The sequence below is a fragment of the Rhinolophus sinicus genome, linkage group LG07 (genome assembly GCF_036562045.2).
Source record: "Rhinolophus sinicus isolate RSC01 linkage group LG07, ASM3656204v1, whole genome shotgun sequence".
In the NCBI taxonomy this organism is placed as follows: domain Eukaryota; kingdom Metazoa; phylum Chordata; class Mammalia; order Chiroptera; family Rhinolophidae; genus Rhinolophus; species Rhinolophus sinicus.
The window spans coordinates 72,944,371-72,964,343 of record NC_133757.1 but is presented as its reverse complement, the minus strand read 5'-3'; the positions used below and the strand labels follow the sequence as shown (position 1 = coordinate 72,964,343).

The 19,973-nt window shown below is 47.5% G+C and overlaps 1 protein-coding gene and 1 non-coding gene across 2 annotated transcripts in view; both read right to left on the bottom strand.

The window, feature by feature from the left end:
* ELAVL1 (ELAV like RNA binding protein 1) overlaps window positions 1-5,884 on the bottom strand; it is a 36,201-nt gene extending 30,317 nt beyond the window's left edge. The window contains exon 1 of the mRNA XM_074337720.1: window positions 5,713-5,884. The gene's annotated coding sequence lies outside the window, so the exon portion shown is untranslated. The remainder of the gene's footprint in view (window positions 1-5,712) is intronic.
* A 2,017-nt stretch (window positions 5,885-7,901) lies between these two features.
* Window positions 7,902-8,065, bottom strand: LOC141572993 (U1 spliceosomal RNA). The gene has a single exon (XR_012498580.1). It is a non-coding gene; the product is annotated as a U1 spliceosomal RNA (small nuclear RNA).
* Between the last annotated feature and the right edge of the window lie 11,908 nt (window positions 8,066-19,973).

Genomic DNA, 19,973 nt, shown 5'->3' with positions numbered 1-19,973 from the left:
ACATAAAAATATACAGAGGTGGTACTTACGCAAAGCAGCAGGACTGGTTTCCATTGGGCACCCTTGAGAATCTGTCTCATTTTATAGTCACAGAGCAGGCTTTCTAAACTACTTGAGTGATAATAAAACTAAAACAATCAAATGTATCCTCAGGCTCAACCTTGACACTTCACACATCATGAGATGGCGCCTGGACTCAATTATTTCTAAGGTCCTTTCCAGATGTAAAATTCTGAGTTCTTCAGGGTATTGGGAATGTAAGTCTTAGGAATGTAAGGTCCCCCAGGAAACGCTCTGGTGCCAGAAAAAAACTGAACGCACCACCTGACCCAATTAAAACTGCTGTAAGAGGTGAAGGCTCAGATGGACACAGTACACGTCTTCTTATTCGATCCTTCCGGCAGCACATGGAGGGGAAAGCCGCTTGGCTGGGGTGGCTCCAGCTAAGTCACAGCAATTCCATATCTGCCACGCTCGGACGCCTGGGGTAAAAGCAGATCAGGTGAAGCCCAGTATCTGGCCCAGTTGAAGTACCCCCTGGACCCAAAGGGATATGATCAGCGTCACAGCCTGGCTAAGAGTTCCTGCTTCTTCTTGACTGGTCAGGGCCAGTCTAGCGCTCTTGCACAGAACTGTAAAGGAAAGGGTACAGGCAGGAAAAACCCATGGGCTTCGGAGCCTGGCAGACCTGAGCTCCAATACTAACCCCACTACTAATCAGATGAACTACTGTGGGTCTGTCACTTCCTTTCCTGGAGCTCAAAATGGGAATCTGCAAAATGGGAATTTACCATCACAGTTCTTGACACTCGGTAAGCACCCACTTCACCACCCGCCTCTGGGTCCACTAAGGAACATTCAACTCTTTTTCTTTGGGACCCTAGAAACAATCCACAGCTTTGATGCCATTTCTAATGGGACTGGGTTCCACAGAAGCCAGTATGATTACACCATCACAGCATCTCATGGAAAATGGAAGAGCTCCTTCATAGTTCCTGCTCAGTCACACAAATAACCTGGGATAAATCAACTGGCCTTTTCTTTTTTTTTCATTTGGGGAATATTGGGGAACAGTGTGTTTTTCCAGGACCCATCAGCTCCAAGTCTAGTCATTGTTTTGTTTTGTTTTTTCCAATCTAGTTGTGAAGGGTGCAGCTCACTGGCCCATGAGGGAATCGAACTGGCAACCTTGGTGTTATGAGCACTGTGCTCTAACCACTGAGCCAACTGGCCACGCTCAGCTGGTCTCTTAATCTGTTCACCAGACATGAACTTATTCAAGTCCTATCCCCTCACTCCCAATTTAGTAACAAATTTGAGGTGAAGGTGTGTCCCTGACCTCTGACCTCCCTGTCTCTCCAGTTGCAAGCACCCTTATCTCTTCCCCCCCAGTCCTTGGGCCCTCTTCAAACCTCTTCCTCTCCATGAATTACTTCATTTGGTGGCACATACACATGTCTTCTAAGCCACTTCTCTCTATCACCTGTACCTAAGAAACTGTCTCCAAACCCAACTTGGTCTTTTCCCTCCAAATCATTCCTCTTTTGTCTCCTGTCTCCCTGTTTCTGTTCATGATGACATCAGTCTTGCCATTGGGTTCTGGACTGTTCCCTCTCCTGTTACTCTTTCCTCAGGCATAAATGTCTCTGACAGGCGGCTAGATTCACTCACTTCTGAGCTCCATCCTAACCCTTCCTTCCCCCAGCATACATGGAGTGCTGACCACACGCCAGGTGCAGAGCAAGCACTGGGATATAAGAGAAAGAAGCAGTTCCTGTCCCAACCCTCAAGTTCAGGCCATTACTAGGCCACCTCAGTACTACAAAAGCCTCTTGACTGGTTTGCCCATCCTTGTTTCTTCCCCAGAAAAGCCATCTTCCAGGATCACCTCTTGATTGTGCCCCCAAACCTTCTATCGTGGCATACTTTTCTAGATTTATCTCCAAGTTCACCTCCTGACCCTCTGCCAGCCCAAACCAGTCCACTCAGGCTTCCGGGCTCCTTGTGCCCTCCTCTTTTATTCACTCGGGCTACTCTGGCTGCACCTGGAAGCTCCTGCCCATACTTGTCTGATCACAATGACCAGTTTGGATGCAAGCACTTTCATCAAAACCAATAACCGAACAACAGACAATCATTTCTTTCCACACCTCAATGCTGTTATGACCTGCTGCTTCAACCTTTTCTTGAATCTGACATATCTGTATCTTTTCTCCCCAGTTCAGGTTGTAAGTTCCTGAGGAAGCATTTTCTTTCACTTCTCCCTGTTCCCCGTGACAATGAACAAGCAGTTATGTTTCATGTTTTCAGGCGACAAAAGTGTGATGATAGACGTGGCCAATGTATAGAGGCTTTGGGTCAAGTGGAGATGGACGGTGATCATCTAAGTGAGTTCCCACAACACATAGGGACATGGACACTGCTTTCTGCCACCTTCACGCTTCACTGTCCATATACCCATGCACACACATTCAACTTGAGTGATGTTCTTTCCTGTTTATGTCCACATTCTAAACTGCTCCCTCTCTCACCTTGTTTTTCTTAGTGACCAATGTTCATCTACCGGTCACTCAGGCAGAGACCTGGAATCATTCATCTCTTGCTCACATCCCATATGTAAATACCTATGGAGTCCTGCATCTTTAGCTCCTAACTACGTCTCAAACCCATCCCCTCTCTTTCCCTATCACTGCAGCCCAGGGTCATAGCCCCGACTTTTCTTATCCAAGGGAAAGGAATCCACTCCTAACTGGTTTGCTAACCATCAGCATAGTCCCCTCCAACTCTTCCTCCCGCGCACAGATCTGACTCCTTCACTCTGTGGACTGTAACTGCTCAACAGCCTCGCTGGTGTGGCCGACAGGACAACATCCACGCCCTCTGCACATCTGCCAAGTGACTCACTTCACCGTTCTTGCCCCTGAAGTACCAGACCTCATGTGGGTTCCTCAACAAACCAAAAGTGTTCCCACCTCTGTGCCTTTGCCAGTGCTGTTCCTGCATCTTGCAAAGACCTTCCCCGTGGTCTTTGCTCAGTTAACTCCTCCCCAGTACACATGCTTCACTTCCTCGGGGAAGCACTCTGTGATCTCCTTTGCCCACCAAGGCTTGGTTACCAGTGTCCTTTTTGGTGGTTTCACATCTGCCAATTATAACCATTACCACACTTACCAGAGTGAGCTACAACAATCTATGCCCATAATGTAATCACCACTGCCCAGAGCCCAGCCCAGTGCCTGGGACATAGCACCAGAGTAGGGAGAGTTGGTTAAAAAGGGGGAATCAAGACTCACTTCCCTTCTGTAGGCTGGTTTCCTCCCATCTTCCCCTGACCCAAAGTCTCAGGTCGGCCTCTCTGCTTCACTACTGCCACCTAGGGGCGAAGGCTGCAACTGCACTTCTCTCACCATTTAGCATTTAATTTGATTCAATAAATTGAATGGATGGGTACACAAATGAGGGAACAGTTGATTCTGGTGGGGGTAGAGACAAAATGGCAGTCAGAGGAGGCTTCGAATGGTGAATGAGCTCTGATCTGAGCCACACAGCAAAACAAAGAGATCTCTAGGTGGAGGACAACGGCATTCCAGGCAGTGGGGGCAACAGGCAGAGTGAGCATTGGAGTTTGGGGTCTATGTGCAGGTGAAATAAAAAATGGTTAGAATATGAAAGACTTGGAATCCCAAACTTTAGCTTTTAAGCCACCTAAATAGGTTTAAAAATTAATTTGCTTTTTTCTGCCCAAAGACTTTTAATAAGGACTGACATGGTCAGATCTGCATTTAAGACAACTCTTGCTGGAGTGGGAAAAAACAATAGAAATGGGAGGCAAGGAGTGAGAGAAGCAATAAAGCAAGCATCAGGAAGACACTATTTTCTTAATTCTCCTCTTGCTGCCCCATGACCTCAGATTTAAAACATTCAAACGGAAATTCTGCCCCCTCAAAACCAGTGTTTCAACATAAACATGATCTATTTCCACATTTTGAGATGTTCATATACCTTGGCCTCTTTGCAGACCTTGAAGTTGCAGAGCTTTATAACAGACCCCAGCACAGTGCTTTGCACACAGAAGATGTTCAATGACAACTAAATGGAATTCCTCTTGGGGTCCCCTGGACCCTTTCCAACTATAAGAACAATAAAACACGGTGGTTAAGAGTAATAAGAACTCTTCTGAGTCAGAGGGCCTGAGTTCAAATCCTACCTCAGCCACTTTGCTGTGTGAGACTGGTCCTATCAAGTGATCCATTTAAGCCTGAGTTTCTTTGTCCCTAAAAATGAAAATTGTAACAGCACCTTCCTCCAGGGTTGGAGGTCAATATCTGTGAAGTGTCAAGCACAAAATAAATCCTCACTAAGTACTGGTAATGATTTATAACTTCATTTATTCAGTGCCTGCCACTCACAGGCCATGCACAGTGCTAGGGGCTTCCCACACCCTTAAATCTGCACAGCAATATTCTTGTCAATCCTGTTTTACAGGTAAGAAAACTAAGACCCCCAAAAGTGCGTTTGTTCAAGGTCTTGGGGGCCTTGGATCCTGAGGCGTCAGAGATGGGGCTGGAGGAACTTTTAGTGGGAGATCATTTAGTCCAGTAGTGGTTCTCACACGTGTGTGTATGTGTGTGTGTGTGTGTGTGTGAGAGAGAGAGAGAGAGAGAGAGAGAGAGAGACTGACTTTTGGCAATGTGAAGACATTTTTTATCTTCACAACTGGAGGGAGGGGAATGCTGCTGGCATCTGAAGAGTAGAGGCCAGGGATGCCACTCAACATCCCACAATGCACAGAACAGCCCCCCAAAACCAAGAATGATCAGACCTAAAATGTCAGTAATGCCAAGGTTGAGAAACCCTTCTCTAGTCTGATTATCCTCCCCATCTTCCCACTTCTGGAGCACTGGCCATCCGGATCCCACATGAATACTTTCGGTAAGGGGGGCTCTATCCCTCCAGCGGGAGGCACAAGCAGAAGTTCTTCCCCACCTGCTGTGCACACAGTAGGTTTTAGAAACCATTTTAATAAGCCTAGCGGCAGAGGACTCCGGAAAAGGAAGAACATCCATCCCCCATTGTTCAATTACCTGTAGTTTGTCTTTTCAACACACACACACACACACACACACACACACACACACACACACACTCTTTACAAATCCAAACGTCGCCCGCCTCAAAAACAGCTTTGTTAGAGACGGCGTTCAAAAAATACATATTTTTCTAGGACTCCCATAAATACTGAAGGGTTTGCACACTTCTCAAAGGACCTCAGGTCGGCCGTGGTCCTCTGACAACGACCACAAAAGAATCTATGGGATTTCCCAGGGGATCGAGCGGGTGGGCCGTGACCTCTGCGCGCTGAAAGCGCTCACCCCACTCCCTCACCTCTGGCTTCGCTCTCCCACCTCCGGATGCCCGGCTTCCAAGACTACCCGGGCCCCGGCGGTGGAGCCCGGCAGGCAGGCGCGTGCCCACGCCGGGTCCCCCTCGCCCGCCCCTCGCGGCAGCCGAGGAATCCGGCCCAGGGCCTGTCTCCGGCGCCCACACCGGCCAGCCCCGGCCCGCCCAGCGCGACCCGCGCGCGTCCCCTCCCGGCCCGGCGCGGCCTGGGCCTCGGCCGGTGCAGGCCCGCGGACGCCCGCGGCCGGGCTAGGCAAGCTCGGGCCTGCGGCGGCCTACCCAGTCCCGCGCCGCCGAAGGCCCCCGCCTCACCTGGACGCTGACGGGCGGGCCCGGGGCTGCTCCGAGGCGGGCGGGCGGCGGCGGCACGACGCTAACGGATCCGCTCAGCCTCGGTAGCGGTGGCGACGGCGGCGGCAGCTACGGCGACGGCGGCGGCTCCTCCTCAGCGCGCACGACCCGCTCCGGCCCGCGGCCCGGACACGCCCCCCCGGCGCGCGAGCCCATTGGCCAGCGTCCGCCACGGCGCGCTTCTCATTGGCTGGCGTGGCTGTCGCGGCGACCCAGGGCGCGCGATGGAGGTGGGACTTCCGTCCGGCGCCGCCTACGAAGGGCTCGGTGTCTGGTGGAGTCGCGGGTGGCCGCCGATGGCCACGGAAGGGTCCAGCTGGGGTCGGGCTTACGGAGGCCTACTGAAGGAGGTGGTCGAAGAGCCACGCAGCTTATCGAGCGCGTGTTGTGTGCCCGCGCCTGTTTTTCTTGCCGCAGTCGCAGTCACTGCCCTACAAGGTAGGAACGGTCAGCGCGCCAGGGCTACGGGGAGAGGACCCAGGTTCGAATCCCAGTCCCGACGTTTCCGCACTACGTGCGGTTTGACAGGGGCTGATGTCACTTCGCTGAGCCTCAGTTTCCTTATCTGGTGTGATGAAGAGGAGGGGCATGGGACGTGGTCAGAGTTCCAACAGTGTTGACTACTAGAACTAGCGGGTTTCCAGAGGCTCAGCCTAACATTCATTCATTCAAATGTTACTGAGCGTCTATTATGTGCCAGTCACTGAATGGGCAGTAAACTGAAATACCCTTATCGGACTCACATTCTAGACCAGCACTGCCCAGAAATATAAGCGAGCCATAAGTGTTGGCCACATGCATAATTTAAATTTTCTGGTAGCCATGTTTAAGATAAAAATAAAAAGAAACAGGTGATGTTAATTTTAATAATGTACGATGAGGTATGATCAAAAAATACATTGAATGTTTAAATTTCTAAAAAATTTATTACTGTAAAAGACACACTGCCATTAATGCCCCTCAAAATACTCCCCCTCACTTTGAACACACTTACACATTGTTCTTGACATTTTCTGAAGCAGTTCGGGAGTCCTCTTTTGTGAGTGACTTTAGTTGCGCTGTGCTGGCTGCCTTGATGTCCTAAATGGATGCAAAACATTTACCTTTCATGGTCATTTTGACTCTCGGGAAGAGCCAGAAGTCGAACGATGCTAGACCCAGAGAATAAGGTGGATGAGGACATACCGTAATGTTTTAATTTAACAGAAATTGCCGTACCAGAAGTGATGTGACATGGAGCATTGTCATGATGGAGGATGATTTATGGCGCACTTTAGAACACACCTCTCAACCATAGCTCACACCTAACTGACTACACTGAACAAGTTGAAATTTGTCACACTCTGTTCCACACGACACTTCCTGTATTAAAAATCCCTGCCTTTCCGTTGGATGGCACTCGGCAGCAGCATTCACAGTATTTTATCATACCTCGTATTTTATTTAACCCAATTTATGTCCAGAATGTTACTTTAACATGTAATCAATATAACTTTATGAGATCTTTTACATTCTTTATTTTTTTCTTCAAACATCTTTGACTTCTGGTATATCTTTTATATTCACAGCACATCTGAAGTTGGACTGACTACATTTCAAGGGCTCAACAGCCACACATTGCCAGTGACCACTGGGTTAAACAGTGCAGTGCTAGAGGCGGAGGCAGAAAATAAATCAAGTGATAAAAAGTGGTAAGAAGAAAAGTAAATTGGGGAAAAGGCATGGGGAATGTTAGGGTTATTGCAATTTGAAAGACAGTCGTCGGGAAGGTTGAGAAGATGGCATTTGCAGAAGGACAGGAAGGAGTCAAGAACACAAAGTCATCCCATTCATTGTCTAGTGCAGTGTTTGTCCAGTAGAACTTTCTGCAATGATGGGCATATGTTTTATCAGCATTAATCTAGTAGCCACTAGCTCCATATGACTTTTGGGCACTTGACATGTGGTTGTTGCCATTGACGAACTTAATTTTTAATGTATTTAATTTTTCTTAATTGAAATTTAAATAGTTCCATAGGGCCAGTGGCTTCCATAGCAGATTTAGGAGAATGGTGGCAAGTGCTCTGAATTGAGCACGTACCATGCACTAAATGCTTTATGCAGGTTCTCACATGTAATTCTTTTTTTTTTTTTTTTTTTAATTTATTTACCAGGGGAGAGTGCGAACGCAGTCCCCCACTACCACAAATTATGCAGTCGAGTTTCCCACATTTGGGGAAATCGCAGGGGTCAGCACATCCGGAGTGCAATGGATAAGCCTCGCCCTGGGAAAACCACCTTCGTGATCATGGTATCTCCCCTGCCAGGTAAGTATCTCACATGTAATTCTTGAAATATCTCTGTGAAAAGGGAGCAGTAATCATTGTCACCATGAAGAATGAATTCCTTCACTCATTCAGCTACATGTTGTTGTTATTATCATTCATAGACTTTTTTAGAATGGTTTTAGATTTTATAGAAACATTGCAAAGAAAGTACAGAGTTACCATTTTCCATACACCCAGTTTCTCCTATTACTTACATCTTTCATTAGTATGATACATTTGTTATAATTAATGGACCAATATTGATACATTATTATAAGCCAAAGTTCATAGTTTATTTAATTTCCTTTGTTATTACCTAATATCCTTTTTCTCTTTTAGAATCCCATCCAGGATGCCACATTACATTTGGTTGTTCTCTCTTTCTCTCTCTCTCTCTCCCTTTCTCTCCCTCTCTCCTTCTCCCCTTCTCTCCCCCCTCTTTGAAATATAATTAACATATAACATTGTATTATGTTCAGGTGTGTAACATAATGATTTTATATATCGCAAAATAACCATCACAATAAGTTTAGTTAACATCCATTACCACACCTAGTTACAAATTTTTTGTTCTTGTGATGAGATCTTTTAAGGTCTATTCTCTTATTTGTCCTGTCTCTAGGCTCCTCTTGGCTGTGGCAGATTCTCAGACTTTCCTTGTTTTTGATGACCTTGTTTTTGATGGCCGTTTTGAGAACTGGTCAGATATTTTGTATGATGCCCCTCTATTGGAATTTGTCTGATGTTTTCCTCATGATAAGACTGGGATGCTGGCTTTGGGGGAGGAAGACTAGAGAGGTAAATTGCCCTCTCATCACATCATATCAGGATGCAGGCTGTCAACTTTATCTATGACTGTTGATGTTGCCCTTGATCACCTGGCTGGTCATCGTCAGGTTTCTCCGTCGTAACCGCTCTCCCCCTCCCATTCTTACTATAGACTCTGGAAGGAAGTCACTATGTGCAACCCACTTAAAGAGTGGAGAGTCATGTTCCCCCTCCCTAAGGGTGAATATCTACATAAATTATTAGGAATTCTCCTGCCTGGGAGATTCCTCTCTTCTCCCCCATTTATTAACTTATTCAGTCATTTCATTGAATCAGTATGACCTCCTGGGTATTTTATATTCTAGGTTTTAACCTAATACTGCTTCATTTTGTAACTCAAATTGTTCCAACTGTATCCATTAGGATCTCTTCCAGTTGGCTCCTGTAGCCTTTGACATGCTCCCATCAATGGATTTTGTTTTTGCTCTTTTCTTTTCTTGTTCTGTATATTAGTCAAGTTAATTTTTTTTCTCTTTTCTATTTTTCTTTTTAATTACATTTATTGGGGTGACAATGGTTAGTAAAATCATATAGATTTCAAATTTTGGCTTTTTTTGTTGTTTTCTTTGGAGCTCTTCCTTCCCCTGTGACACTACCCGGTGCTCCAAGCCCATCTTGTATGTTTTCTGCCCAGTCCTAGAATCAGCCATTTCTCCAGGCCTGGTTCCTTTTATCGGAGAACGGTGTTAGAAACCAAGATCTGGGCATTGAGAGTGCTCATTGCTACTGGGGTGTTGTTTCTTTTAGGTTATTAATCCTTTTTAATTGCCCGCAATGCAGCAGTACAGGCACGCAGCCCTGGGGATACAATACCGTGCCAAATGTGGCATCTGCCCTCACGGAAGTTAACTTCCGTGAACAAGTTGCGGGAAGTCACCTTGCAGGAACAAGCTTCAGAGGGCAGCTCCAACACTGACTGGCTTGGGCAAGTGCCACCTTGGGCAAGTTATTTAATCTCTTGGAGCTTCTGCCTCCCCTTCTGTGAAATGGGGATAATTGCAACACTTCATGAGGGCACTGCGAGAATTCAATGAAATCACCCAGTTTTAGAATCTTTGAAACAGAGCCTGGCATGAAGTGCTTATTAAGTCCTATTAATAGTATCACACAAATAATTATAATCTGCAGAGGTTCGGAGTGCCAGCAAAGCACATAACAGGAGGACCTGCCCTCCTTTTGGGGTCGCCAAGAAGTGTCCCCAAGTCAGTGGTGTTTTGGCAGGAAGGATAAGTCACCAGGCAAAGAGGGACAGAATGGTTAAGGCAGCAAGGACAGCAAGTGCAAAGGCCCTGAGGCAGGAAGGAGCCTGGCACACTTAGGAACTGAGAAAAGGCTGGTGGCGGAGACATGGGTAGGAAAGGAGATTCATGGAATTGGAAGGGGTAGGTCATATAGGGTCTGGCTGGCCGTGGTAAGTTGAGACCTGGTCCTAACAGCAAGGGAGGTGACTTGTCCAAGTGTACATGTCTAGTAAGGATAGAGCTGGGATTTGAACCCTGTCTGGTTGGTCACAGAGATCTTTATTTCCCTGGTCTGAATTTTGAGATGGGAAGTTCTTATTTTTCAGATTTCGGGGTTTTGGTTTTTTTTTCTGTAAGAAGCACAGTGTTGGTTCTTAGGGGTCAGAATCAGAGTACACTCCAGCCACCAAAGTTCTAGGTTGTTCTTGCTATCTCTCCATCACAAGCCCTGAGGGTCTGTGAGGCAGGGACACATGAACCCTGAGGGTCTGTGAGGCAGGGACACAAAGATGACTCAGTCTGGGTCCCTGCTCTTGAGGACATTGCAGCCCCAGAGAAGAGAAGGTCGTAGAGACATATAAATCCAGCCAGGGTGACCAGGGATGGGTACAGAACACCACCTCTCATGGAGGGCAGGGTCTGAGCAAAGTACCGCAGGAATGGAAGGCTGAATGCGGAGTAGATGGTGAGATGGGTCTGGAGAGATGTCTGTCTCCAGCTCTAAAGGGTCATAGAGAGTCAGGCAGAGAAGTTGGGATTTATCCCATACCCAGAAGCTGGCAGACTGTAGCCCGACTCAGCCCAGGCCGATTTTTGCACAGCCTGTGAGTTGCACATGGTTTTTACATTTTTAAATGGTTGGAAAAAGCCAAAAGAAGAAGAGGTTTTGTGACATGAGAAAATGACATGAAGCACAATTTCAGTGTCCATCAAGTTTGACAGTAACACAGCCACGCCTGTCGTATGTGTGTTGCCCATGCTGCTTTCGAGTGACACCATCAGAGGGAGACGTGCTCAGGCAGAGGCTGCTTCATGGCTGTGGAAACTGTCGTCACACAGGGCCTTGTGCTTCTACTGTCACCATTGCAAAATGCTTAGTAATCTGTAAATGAGAGGACCCACATTTTTATCTTGCCCTGGGCTCTGAAAATTACATAGCCAAACTCCGTGACAGAGACTGTATGGCCCAGAAAGCCTAAAATATTTACGATCGGGCCCTTTTCAGAAAGTGTGTGCTGGTCCTGCTGTGGTGGGCAGAATAACAGCCCCCCCAAAGATGGCCGTGTCCTGATTTCCTGGAACCTATGACTACGTGACCTTACCTGGAAAAAGGAACTTTGCAGATTGGACTAAGTATCTGGAGGTGGGGACATTATCCAGGATTATCTGCATGAGACCAGTGTCATCACAAGGGTTCTTGTAAGGAGGAGGCAGGAGAGTCAGAGAAGGAGCCGTGACAACAGAAGCAGAGGTCAGTGATGCCATTGCCGCTTTCACGGTGGAGGAAAGGGCGTGAGCCACAGACTGTAGGCAGCATCTGGAAGCTGGAAAGGGCAAGGAAACACATTCTCTACTGGAGCTTCCAGAAGGACCACAGCCCTGCCGACACCTGATTTCAGCCCGGTGAGACCAATTTCAGACTTCTGACGTCCACAGTGATGCAGTGGAAAGCCGTGACATCTGAGCCATTTCCAGGGCTCCATGTGTGGGTGGGGGTTATTTGGGAGACATAAGAAATGGGTTGAAATGTCAGGTGGGCTGTTCACTGGTCAGCTCCCTAACAGAGCCAAGGCATCAAAGCGGAATGCTCGTTCTGAGAATAGAGGCCAGCAGGCCCAAACAAGCACGGAGAACCTTCTGACACTCGAGCTCTTTGGGGGCCTGACTTCAGTCAGATTCTGTCTCAAGTGCCAAGTAGGTCAATCGCATAGAAACCAGGAAGCTTTATTTATTTTTTCTTAGGCAGCTGAGTTTATTTTCAGGTTTGCAGTTTGGAATTCGTGTCCCTGATTCGTTCAGAACTAGAAAAGCGACAGTACTGGCTCCCATGGGTCACCCATGGTTCCTGTTTCTGACCTGGAGACCCTAGCCCTGGAGGGGCACAGAAATGCAGGGCTTCCCTTCAGGAACTGCTCTGCTAATAACTTCCCTGAACCTTAGTTTTCATGTTTGCAAAAGGTAGGTGGCACTGCTGCCTCGAGAACACAAGTAAAGCAGGCACTGAGCAGAACGTCTAACGCACCCCAACTTACATTGTATCGGCAGGCCCATAAAGAAAGTTCTGTGATTACTGCCCCCAGAGAGTGGGAGGGGCTCCACTTCTTGTCTCAGAATCATGGCTCCTTGAATCCCACCTCGGTAGATAACATAGGGCACCGACCTGAGTGAGCTTGGCAAGTTTTGTTTTCCAGAATTATCTTTCTGGATCTGACCCATTACCCTTCAACTCTAGCATCATTCTGGCAAGAACAGCAGTGGGCATTATATCTCCCATATGGTCAAAGGTTAGACAAGGTCCCACAGCCCTGAGTCCCAGGATCACAGAGTGGCCTGGTTTCCCCTGTCGTCCGAGAGCAATATTTCACTTCCACGTGTTGTCACGTGGTTATTCTTATTCCTACCAGTGACCTCGTAGTAGCCACTATCACTGTTTTTTTTGTTTTTTATCCCCTTTTTCTGCCCCACCCCTCCTTCAAGCCGTTGTTTCTCAGTCTAGTTGTGTAGAACGCAGCTCCCTGGCCCATGCTGGTGTTATGAGCCTTGCGGCCCCCCCCCCCGGCCCCCAGCTGAGGCAGCTGGTCACCAGTTGGCTGCTGGCCACTCACGGCAGCACACGGTAGCCCAAGGCAACTCACGCCAACCTCCGCCTGCTTATGGACCCCCAGCTCCAGGGAGGGCTGTTGTTCACAATCTTAGCTGTAGAGGGTGCAGCTCACTAGCCCATGTGGGAATCAACCGGCGATCTTGGCATTAAGAGCATGGCGCTCCAACCACCTGAGCCACTGCACTGGCCCTATTTTTCCATTTTTAATATTTGGTGTTTGGGAAGAGGGGGGAGCTGGGCTCTAGAAGAGGATAAACGGGGTCTAATATATGGTGATGGAAAGAAAACTGACTCTGAGTGGTGAGCACACAATGTGAGATATAGATAATGTACAGAATTGTACACCTGAAATCTAATTTTACTAACAATTGTCACCCCAATAAACTTATATTTAAAGAAAAAAAATTTGTTTTTTAATCTGGCTATTCTTTTTCATGCCATATGAGTTTTCTTTCTTGTTTTGTCTCTAAATGTTTTACGTGTATTGAGCTTTTTGCAATGCTTCTTTTTTTAAAAAAAAACTTTTATTTATTTAAGTGTGTTTTTCCAGGACCCATCAGCTCCAAGTCAAGTAGTTGTTTTCAGTCTAGTTGTGGAGGGCGCAGCTCACAGTGGCCCATGTGGGGATCCGACCGGCAACCTTGTTGTTAAGAGCACTGCGCTCTAACCCACTGAGCTAACCGGCTGCCCTGCAATGCTTCTTCAAAAAAAAGGTTTTTAAGCAGAAATTCAGTGGTTTCTAGTATATTCACAAGGTTGTGCCAACATCACCACTGTTTTATTCCAGAACATTTTTATCACTCCCACCCTTCCAAAAAACAAAACAAAACAAAACAAACCCTATGCCCATTAGCAGTCACCCACCAGCCCCTGGCAACTACTCTATTTTCTGACTCCATGGATTTGCTTCTTCTGATTACTTTTATATAGACGGCATCATACAATATGTGGCCTTTGTGTCTGACCTCTTTCACTGAGCATAATATTTTCAAAGTTCATCTGTGTTGTAGGGTGAATTAGTACTTCGGTCCTTTTTATGGCTGGGTAGTGTTCCACTGTATGGATAAACCACATTTTGTTACCCATTCATTCATCAATGCACATTGGGCTGTTTTGACCTTTCGACCATAGTGAATAACCCTGCTGTGAGCATTCATGGACAAGTTTTTGTATGAACGTGTTTTCATTTCTCTTGGGTATGTACCCAAGGGGAACAGCTGGATCAAAAGGTAACACTGTGTTTAACTTTTTGAAGAACTGCCAGACTGAAGGCTTCATGCTTATCAGTCATTGGCAGGTGGTCATTTGCTGTGACAATTCTCCACCTTGCTCCTTATGCAGCATTCCATGGGAAGCAGGCCATGGCCCACGGATTTACCATCCAGCCTGTGCAGTGCTTCCCGCCTGCCCCCCCATGTGCCTGGCAGGAGCCCCAAGAATACATTTCCATTCCCAGATTCTGCCTGATCCTGGCAACTCCCACACTCTGTGTATCACAAAAGCCTCAAAACTCCCAGCTCCCAAGACCACAGATCCCAAAGCACGCCCAGCGGCACTCCTCGGAGCACTCCAGGCCTACTGGCCTCTGATCATGTGCAGTTAAGAGCAGTTTGCACGAGATGAACAAGCCAGGTGTTATCAGTCTATTAAAGTTCATGTAAATTGATAACCAAAGGAGCAAAGGTCAGAAACAGACAACTCACAGAGGGGAAAGAGAGTCAACAAACGTCCGAATCTCCACGGAGTTGTCAAGTGGGGGCCGTGGGCAGGGGCTGCTCAAGGTGAAGATCATTGCAGTGCTGCCAAGACCCCAACACCGGCTTTCCTTGGAGGTGGTGGCCGTGTTTGTTGAAAGACCCTGTGTAAGATACCAGCATAGAAAAGGGCTGTGGGTTGAGTCCTGTTAGCCCCGTTTTACAGAAGGATCAAGTGGGCGCGAGGTCACACACTCCTCGAAGAGGGGCAGACAGGCCAGAGGCTGGGACCAGTGGAGTTCAGAACTTACTCACAGGACCTTGATGCCAAACTGCTTATGATTTAAGAGAAAAGGACGGGCCAGCCCGGTGGCTCAGGTGGTTAGAGCTCCATGCTCTTAACGCCAAAGGCTCCCGGTTCGATTCCCACATGGGCCAGTGCCAGATGGCTCCGTTGGTTGGTGTCATGCAGGGCGGCCTGCAAGGTCTCAGCTCCCACTCCCCACATAAGAACGCAGGACATGGTGAGGCCAAAAAGGAACACCCACGGAGCCATAGGTAGGGGAGTCGTACCACTATAGTCTCACTGGTGGCACTATAGTCTCACTGGAGGCTGGAGCCACACGATCTGCAACCTGCTGTCTGCTTTTCTACCTGCCAACCGACCGGCTGACCAACCAGCACAGCCACAGCAGTTATATCAGGGGATAATTGTCTAACTGGTAACAGCTACAGACAGCTAGCCACAGCTGACAGCCATCTACTACCCAAACCAGCACCTTTCCACGTGAGGCCGAGAGCCTGGAAACTGCTCTCTGGGACTCTGTCCCCACAGTTGGAGTGCAGGCTCTCAACCATAAGGTTGCCTGTTCGGCTCCTCAACTCCCGCAAGGGATGGTGGGCAGCACCCCCTGCAGCTAACAACGGCAACTGGACCTGGAGCTGAGCTGCACCCTCTACAACTAAGATTGAAAGGACGACAAATTGACTTGGAAAAAATCCTGAAAGTACACACTGTTCCCCAATAAAGTCCTGTTCCCCATACCCCCCCAAAAAAGAGAAAAGGACAGGGCACACAGATGCACCCTCGTGTGGTTGGAAGGGTGAGGGGGGCAGCAAAGAAAGGGAAGGGGATGGACCAGCACTGAGGGAGGCCCAGCCCCAGGGCGATGGGAAGGAGGAGGACTAAGCAGGATGTAGATAAGAGATAGTGGGGTCGGGGAGAGAGGAGGGCCAGGGAGGAATTTTGCATGGACCACTTTGAAAAAGGAGAGCACAGCCCAGTGTGGGGTTGTTTGTCCATGGTGGCTGTCATGCAGGGCCTTGGGTCCTGCTTCCTGCACAAGAATGCAGGCTATGGTGAGGCCAAAAAGGAACAAGAACGGAGCCATGAATAGGGGAGTCATACCACTATATTCTTGCTGGCGGCTGGTCGAGACATGAAAGCAAACATCCATCTATACCCCAACGAGGGGTCTTCCTATACCCCAGTCTCACTGGCAGCCGGGCAAGACACAGAAAGTAGGATCCACACGATCCACAATCCGCTTGCTAACCGCACTTGCTAGCCAATCCTCACTTAGCCGCAATCCCACTTCTCTGCCAACCAACCTGGTGGCGTAGCCACGACAGTTATATTAATGGCCAATGGCTAACCAGTAACAGCTGATGGCCACCCAGCCACAGCAGATAGCCATCTGATTACAGCTGATGGCCATCTAATAACCGAGCCAGCACCTTTCCACGTGAGGCCGAGAGCCTGGAAACTGCTCTCTGGGACTCTGTCCCCACAGTGACAGTGTTATTTCCACTCCCCCACCCAACCAAGGCACCGCAGCTTAAAATGCTGGAGTTCAGAGTGAAGGGGATGTCCTCAGTGCACTTAAAGCAATGGCTTTAGGTCCGCAAGGGAAAGGGAAGAAACCAAGGCTGTGGAGAAAGGGTCTGTCTTCCTCTATGTTCCCTCCCACATCCCTAAGATGTGCTGCCCTCTTTCTTACATAAATCCAGGGTATATGAGTTCACTAGCATGGCCGTAACAAAGCACAGACTGGGTGGCTTACGAACAACAGAAAGTTTTTCACAGTTCTAGAGGTGAGACGTCCAAGATCAAGGTGTCAGCTGAGCTGGTTCCTTCTGTGGCTTCCCTCCTTGGCTTGCAAATGGTCATCTTCTCCCTGTGTCCTCACATGTCTTCCCTCTGTGTGTCTGTGTCCTAATTTCCCCTTTTTATAAGAACACTAGTCATGTTGGATCAGGGCCCACCCTAATGACCTAATTTTCACTTGATCACCTCATAAAGGCCCAATCTCTAAATACAGCCGTGTTCTGAGGTCCTGGGGGTTAGGGCTTCAACATATGAATTTGGGGGGGACAGCCCATGGGGTGTCGGGGGGTGGGCAGGGGAGCTCAGGTGGTCCATGTCACCCACGGGCACTGTCTGGTTTTCCACAGGTCAAGGAGCCAAGATCCTGAGGTCTGGACACCCCATTCTCTGGTGGAGGGGGCTGCCCTTGGGCCCAGCAGGAAGACAGTGCCATATGTTGGGCTCGGGCTCAGTGAGGGGCTACGTGGAAGTGCACAAAGGCTGGCCAGAGCAGCTACAGCCAGCGCAGGGACAGTGGGGGGAAATCCAGGCGCTGGTGGTGGGTAGGGTGGGCCGTCTCCCCAGACCACCCCTCCCACCCCCAGGAGCAGAAGTTTTCCTGGGCTCACTCCCAGGGAAGTCCTACTGAACCCATGCTCACCTTCCATGTCGTCTCTAAGCTGTTGCACCAGGGCTTTCTCTATGCAGATCCCTGCTGCCCTCCTTCCCTGGCCAATACCCCCCTCTCCTCTCAGAAACGCAGCTGCTCTGCTTCCACCGAGACATGAGGTACCTGGCACAAGGGCTGGCTCTTACCGTGTTTCCCGAAAATAAGACCTAGCTGGACCATCAGCTCTAATGCGTCTTTTGGAGCAAAATTAACATAAGACTGGGTCTTATATTAACATGAGCCAAGGCATGCAGGCGGCCTCTACAAGATGAAAAGGCCTGGATGTGGGTTGCCCCTTTGAGCCCCCAGAAGGAACGCAGCCCTGCCAACACCATGATTATAGGACTTCTGCCCTCCAGGGTTGTAAGATAATACATTTGTGTTGTTTTTCATTACTACAGTTGTGGTAATTTGTTACAGCTGACATGCGGAACTCATACAGGCCTCTACTCTGAAACTCCGAGGCAGGGAGAACTGCTGAGTGATTGGACTGGCATTTACCTCTCTTGGCATGGGCTGTGGTGCACGGTGTGCTGCTGTCTGTCTCCCACTAGGTGGGGAAGATTCAATGCATGAAGGTTGAGGGTCAGGGCTTGGTGGACCAGACTTTCTCAGGTTTAGAACACTGAGAAAGAGAAGCAGACAAAATAACTGCTTTTCCTCTCCAAATTAAAAAAAAAAAAAAAAAATGCTTATAAAGACCAAAAAGCCCCAGTCGTTGCTTCATGTAGCTGACTTTGAACGGCTTCCCACATTCTTCAACATGTCCTGTGCCACTTGCTTTTCCTCACCCCTAAGAGAAGACATGTTTGATTTTTATAGTCCACGTTAAAGAGAAAATGAATTTTTTGTTGCAGAAATTCACATTCAAATGGACACATAGTCTACGAGGCATCTCCAGCCCTTCTGTCAGCAGCTAAAATGCTGAAGGAGGGTTTGTGTGGCTTCTTCCCGATTCCAAAGAAAGGGACCAGGAGCAGAACCTTGAGAAATGCCCTTGTCTCAAAGTTGATGGAAAGGAGGGGTGACAGGACACAAAATGGTGGTATCTCTGAAGCGATGGAGGTGAAAGCCCTAGTGAAGGAATGGCCAGAGCCTGAGGGTGAGGATTGCCTATTAGGTTTCAATCTGGAGCCAGTGCAGGAGTTCAGGAGTGGGAGGTGATGGAGTCAGTAAGGCAGGAAAGGATCAGAGATGCCATGTTTCTTTGGGTCAGAGAAACCCAAAGAGCTGTTCTTGGCATTTACCCAATGCCAAAGGGAGTGGCTGTGGAAACGGAAGAGAGGCTAATAGGTGGTGAGAGAAGAGAGGTGATGAGCATATTAATCATGTTTTTCATTTTTGATATTTTACGTTGCTTTGACATCTTGGTGCTTTGCTGATCTGGGACAGACTGCCCCTCAAAAGGCTAGCTAATTCTTATAGATAGCAAATGACTCACCTGGGAGTGTGCTCTCCATATGCAAAACAACCAATCCATAGTTCGTACCCCAACTACCTCCTTTATCAGGCTCTCACATTCTAGGAGGCAATATCCCCTTGCCCTAATCACCCCAGGGCCAGGTACTAGATAACTAGGGACAGCACCTGTGCTCCAGAGATTGCTGAAATTATTCACACTAACCAATTACAAATGAAGAAGAAGAATGGCAGAACCTGAGACTCCTTTGGGATACCATGAAGTGTACAAATATACATGTAGTGGGAGTCCCAGAGGAAGAAGAAAGAAAGACTTTGAAAAACTAATGGCTAAAAACTTCCCAAATTTAATAACAATCATGAATCTATGCATCCAAGAAGCTCAACAAACTCTAAGCAGGATAAGTCAAAAACATCCACATCATGACACATTATAACCAAATTGTTGAAAGATAAAGACAAAGAGAATCTTGAAAGCAGCAAGAGAGAAGTGATTCATCACATACAGGGATCTCCAATAAGATTAACAGCTGATTTCTCATCAGATATCATGGAGGCCAGAAAACAGTGAATGATTTAAAATGCAAAAGAAAAAACTGTCAACCAAGAATTCTGTATCAGGTAAAACTACCCTTCAAAAATGAAGGAGAAATTAAGATATTCCCAGATAAACAAAAGCTTTGAGAGTTCAGACTACACTACACGAAATGCTAAAAGAAGTCTTTCTCCTTTTAGGAGAAATGAAAGGACACTAGATAGCAATTCAAAGCCATATGAAAAAAAATAACAATGGTAAAGGTAACTATAAAAGCCAGTATTATTCTACTTTTGGTTTGTAACTCCTCTTTTTTTCCCTTTATGATTTAAAAGGCAAGGAATAAAAACAATAATTATAAAGTTATGTTAGTGGGAATACAACATGTAGAGATATAATTTGTGACAATAACAATATAAAGGGGGAGTAAAGCTGTATATGTTTTGATTACTATTGAAACTGAGTAGGTATTAATTCAAACTACATTGTTACAAGTTGAAGATGTTAACTGTAACCCCTAGGTAATCAGTAAGAAAATAACTAAAAATATATAGAAACAGAAACAAGAAGGGCATCAAATAGTACACTTAAACAAAAACAAAAACACAAAAGAAGGTAG